A 5,765-nucleotide genomic window follows, 5' to 3' on the forward strand; every position below is an offset into this window, starting at 1 on the left:
GGGGCACATCTCCCTCCACACCGGCAGTTAGAGAGGGGCCCTGCCATAAACTGGTCCTTGGAATGCCAGTTTGACTGTTGTTCACTATACAGGCTAAATTTAGAGTAGCAAAACTACAACAGTAACAAGTCTGTGTTGACTGAATATATTTAGCAGCTTTTACAGTTAAAAAGTTAAAAAATCTAGTTACTAAATTAAATCTAAAAATATTACAAAATATTTAATGCATTATTTCATTGTTATACCATTAATAATGAACTTACTTCATTTGTAGTTAACTAGTTTAAATAATTCTCCCTTATATGCTGTTGGTGTCCGGGCATATTTATTTATTCATAAAATGACATGAGACTTTGTGATTCTGCACTTGCTATACTTTATACTTCAGTACAATAAAAGCACACAAATTTGGAGTTGAAATGGCAGCTGAGCTAATGAGTGATCCTCTGCTGCCATCTACTAGTTATAATGATAATTTAATAAAATTTTTGTTTTTCACAAGGAGACACATTTTTTTCATGTCATCTTCATGAATGAAAAGTCTATCTTTAAAGTGAATTTTAATGCACAGCCATAGAGTTGAGAAGGCAAATATTATAAGTGTTTAAAATGTGTTCATGACTATGAAGATAAGTTATTGATTATCAATAATACCATTATGATGTCATTTGGGAGATAGCATCTCTAGCTACCTAATGTTAAAGGCATCGTCTATCATTATTGTTATGCTATCATTATTTACGATGTTGCAATTATTATTATTTTTTATTTTTTATTTTTTTGGATTTCTGACAAGAAAGAGGCAGGAGAGGTTTCTGTAAGGGTCTCAAGAGTCTCTACCTATATAAACCACATTAAATCAGCTTTTCTGGACGTTTACGAGCTGGCTTGTTATAAAAGATGTATAAAGGATCATTTAAATGCTGCTCTGCAATAATCTATATTGCCTTTTTTTATTTATTTTATGTACCATATATGGTTTGTTTTTTTGCGTATATTATTTCTGGGTTTTATTTTCTCGACATATGTTGTAATTAATTTGTAGTCATTTGTATTTTTATACTTGTTATTGTAATCAAACTTTTTCTTTTAGTTTTCTGAGTTTTTTTTTGTTTTGTTTTGTTTCTCCATTGTTTAGGTGGAGGCTCTAAATAAGCCCTTTGGGTTTTCTGCCTCTCCCTGCACAGTATATGGATTATATTTTTTTCGCATCAATTTTACTCTTGTGCAAAAATAAACTAAACTAAAACTATGCGGAAGTTCTAAAAAGCGCTCTGTGCATATAGTCAATTGGTTACCACTTACCAGGCAAAGCATTAGGTCCTCTCACTCACAACAGCTCCCTTAATTCTCTTCATGCATGTCTTCTCCATGTACAAACACATATCACGGGAGAATCGTTGTCCAATGTCAAACTTTTTAACTGGAACATAAAACCTGACCTGGACAACAGGCCATAAGAACATCTTATTACTCCATCAATACAAATAATTAAAATAGCGCTATGCAAAACCATAAAGCACAACGTTATTCAAAACAGCTCAAAATAGTGGCAGAACAGGCATATTGTACTCACTACTCCAGTGTTTTATATAATGAAATTTTATTATAAACAGCATATATTAATTATCCATTAAACATTAATATCAGTTGTTAAACAATATATTTTGCTATGTAACGGGGGACTCCTGTGCTAATCACATACAATAAAACGAGCTCAACAACTCGCCAACAGATATCCTTCACCCAAAACTGTTCGTTTAGGATGCAGATCAGATAAGTATTAATATTTCTTCCTTTTTAGTATCTTAAAATAAACTTTTAACAAGTTAAAGGGGTGAAGGAACAAACAAATATCAATACACCGAATGTTATATTGTCTCTTGTGCTATAGTCTTAGGTGAGAATTCATATAGCGGCCTTGTTTACTTAAATGATATGACAACATACAATACAAACAATCCCCACAGACATACATTATATGGCCTTCATACAGCTACAGGATCATAAGATGAGTTGCTTCATTTATCCCTTATCGACACTAGTTGTTGGGCTGTGTGAGCATGGACATGTCACTGGGGTTATGAGTGGTGTCCTCTTTCAAAGTTTCCTTCCAGTTAGTTTATATGGGTACCCAGGTGAAAAAGAAATATATTTAAATTGTGATTTGTGACACACTTAATATATTTATATTATACTATACTAAGTGCATATCAAATGTATTATTTTGAAACAACTTTAAGTATATTAAGTGTATCTCAAGATGTGTTTAAGTTCAATTTTAATCTATTTGTAATATATTTAATATATTGAAATTGTGTTAAATTGGAACCATAAAATGTACTTTTAATGCTTCATGAACTACAGGTAAGTTACATTTGAAGCATCGTTTTAATGTGTAATTTGTATTTCAGCTCATTAGAAATGCATTAGCATTACACTACTAGTATATTATATTATATTTATTAGTATTATATTTTTCAGTATATACACGTACATTTTGATATCTAGAAAACTGTAATGTATTATATATTGTGTACATTACAAATATTCATAAAGTACATAAAAAAAAGTACAGCAGCATATATACTTTGGTGAAAAACAAAAAAACATACTATTAAATGTATTAAAAATGCACTTGAAATACAAGTATGTTTATAGTATATTTGTATTACTACAAACATACTCAAGTACATTTTAAAACATTATACAACAAACATAAATGAAAAAAAGACTGAAATGCTATGGAAGAGCCATCTTATCCATTTGTAGAACATTTCAGTTATACCTGTATTACTGAAAAGTAAAGAATTTTACATCAATGAATAAATAAAAATTACAATGCAATTTTCTGAAGAAAAAAAAAACATGTAAAGTGAATAGATGTGTGTGCAAAGACTGAAGATGATAAAGTTCAAGCAACAGAATAGGGAGGGATGGAGGGGTTTTGGAGGTGGACGAGGAGATGGTGTAGGGATGGTGATGGGAGGATGACGATGATGCCCTGGCGACTTAGATGGTGTTTGGCACATGCCACAGACCCAGAGCATCCCAGAGCTGACAACACACGGCGGAGTCGAGGGAGCGAGGAGCCAAGATGTAGATGGTGTGGCTGCCGACATCTGGGGGCCGACCGATGGAGACAGAGCTGGTGGATCCGAAGCCGCAGACTAAGGGCCAACGGAGCTGAGCGTCGTCACAGGTTCCGGAGACCTGGGCACAGCCTAGTCAGTAGTGTCTTGCAGCTTTAGAAAACAAAAACAAAACAGAAACAAAATTAGATAACAGATTTTTACATGAATGACTGAAAAGAAGCACAAATTAGCTACCTGGAATGGACACATTGCTAACGTTTTTCTTCCAAGATTGACTGAATCATCCTCCATTAGGCCTGATTCAAAAATCTCTATAACAGAGGTGATACGACATTAAAATATACTTACTATTCCTTTGCATGTCTCTGCACTCAGATTTAATTTTGTCTTCTATAGCAGCTGATCTGAAAAACAACAAATGTTAATATTTCTTACACGCACACACACAAAAAAGGCAAATGATGATTGATGATTTGTTTTCTATTTAAGAATGACAGAACAATGTACCTGGTCGGAAATATAGTCAAAAACCTTCCCAGCCTCAGCAGTTTCAGATGTAGGCTACTGTATGCTTTTATAAGCAACCCTTCTTACAATTTAATCTTTGTTCTTATCTGTAATGAGAAATATATATTAGAAAATAAATTGCTGATCAGCTCAAGACAAAGTAATTGTATGTTCATAATCATGGTTTTTCAAAGATCATTAACCTCATTACAATGAAGCCAAATTGTTCAGGAAATCAGAAATAAATATACTTCATGTTGCAAATAAAAGAATGTTAATGTTAACTAACTTTTTTTTTTTTTTTTCTGCCAAAGCATGTGTCAGAAACATGACTGGTACAGACAAATAACGTTAATTAAATACAAATCTTACCTGAAGTCACAGTGAGGTTCTGAAGCCAGACGCCATACACGCTGGCAAAAGCTGGTAAAAATAAGAACATACCGCTTTATGCCATGGTCTGTCTGAATACTGGATTCTGATTGGCTGGCAGGTGTTGATTAAATTCGTTGAACTGCACAGGTAGTTCCAGGTCAGTTTAATCACGTTCTATATTAATGCGCTTCCAAAAAACATTGGTAACCATAGTAACATACAATTACAGCTGAATAGTAATACAGACGAAAATAACCGTCATTTTTATCGTTCCGGTCAAATATTGCAGCACAAATATTATTAACATCTTTAATATGTGAATGCTGGCAAATGACCATGGCGTAAACGGGATAATCAACTGCTAGCTGTGCATTAAACGATCTGAATAAACTCCGCTGCGCGTCGGGTGGTTCTTCGCCTCCAGGTCATGCATTCAAATCGTTTAATGCACAGCTAGCCGTTGATTATCCCTTACATATTTTCTAATTAATTTCATAATTCCCCCAAAACAATTTGAATTCTGCCATCACTCACCCTTAAGATGCTCCAAACCATCTAAGACTTTCGTTCATCTTCGAAAGAAAAGCGGAGATATTTTAATGAAATCTGAGAGATGTATGTCCCTCCGATGAAAAGATTCATCAAAGATGTTCACGTTTCAAAAAGTTCATCGCAAAAAAACATCGCCAAAGTAATCCATATGAATTGCATGGTTTCAAGCGCCCTAAAGAGACACGATCACTCTATATAACATAACACTGTTTAAATTTAGACTTATATTCACATTCAAGGGACATTTGCACACACATCATATCTGATTTACTAAGCTCTCTGCTGCGAGCTCGTTATTATACGAACCAATCAGAGACGTTCAATGGCTCTGGAACCAATCAGGTTTAGTCTGTGTTGTTTGAATTTAAACACAAATAAACGCGTTTTTTTTTTTTTTCTCTCTCGTTACTACGGAGCCCGGGAAGTCACCTAGGAGAAAAAAAAACAATCCGTGCCGACGGTTTTGCAATCCGTTCCCTCAGTTTATAAACCGTACGCACGAATTCTTAAACTGTTCCCTCGGTTTAACAAATCGTGCCCACGGATTAATAAACCGTACCCACGAATTTCCAATCCGTGCGCTCAGATTTTGTAAACCGTATCCTCGGTTTTTGAATCCGTACCCACAGATTCATAATCCGTGCGCACGCTTTCGCAATCCGTTCCCACGGGTTTGTAAACTGTACTCACGGATTCATGCAGCAATTGCTCCTAGGTAGCCTACGTGTTAACGACTCATACTGTATATTGTTTTATTGCATATTATTATGTGGAATAGGCCTACAGCAAATTGTAATGGACACGAGTTGGAATACAACGATTTAATAAGAAAGATGTGCGTCAAAATCTTGTTTAATTTGTGATCATCTTAGACTTGATTATTATTGTATAATAAACCTGGCATTGTGACTGACTTTGGAGTCATTTGTTACTCTTTTGTAAGTCGTTTTGAATAAAAGCTTCTTCTAAATGCATGTAACCTAAATATATAACAACAACAACAACAATAATAATAATAAAATAATAGTTATTATTATTATTTTAATTTATAGGCTAAATAAATGAGTGCACTTAAGACAGTAAAATGTTTGTCATAAAATAATTCATGAATGCTTTATTTTTAATAACATTTTACAGTTTTGGAAATGTGTTTGTGTATTCTTAACACGAAGACTTATTTTATTATACATTTTATATAATCAGTTCGGAGTAGCACAGTGCTCATTTAACAAATGC

The 5,765-nt window shown here is 33.9% G+C and overlaps 1 long non-coding RNA gene across 1 annotated transcript; it reads right to left on the reverse strand.

Moving 5' to 3' along the window:
• Positions 1–2,757: 2,757 nt before the first annotated feature.
• LOC131523612 (uncharacterized) lies at positions 2,758–3,712 on the reverse strand. Its single transcript, XR_009266813.1, has 3 exons — positions 3,603–3,712; positions 3,444–3,499; positions 2,758–3,245 (listed from the first exon to the last, which is right to left on the reverse strand). It is a non-coding gene; the product is annotated as an uncharacterized LOC131523612 (long non-coding RNA).
• Positions 3,713–5,765: the final 2,053 nt, after the last annotated feature.

This window comes from Onychostoma macrolepis, chromosome 17 (assembly GCF_012432095.1).
Source record: "Onychostoma macrolepis isolate SWU-2019 chromosome 17, ASM1243209v1, whole genome shotgun sequence".
Classification (NCBI taxonomy): Eukaryota; Metazoa; Chordata; class Actinopteri; order Cypriniformes; family Cyprinidae; genus Onychostoma; species Onychostoma macrolepis.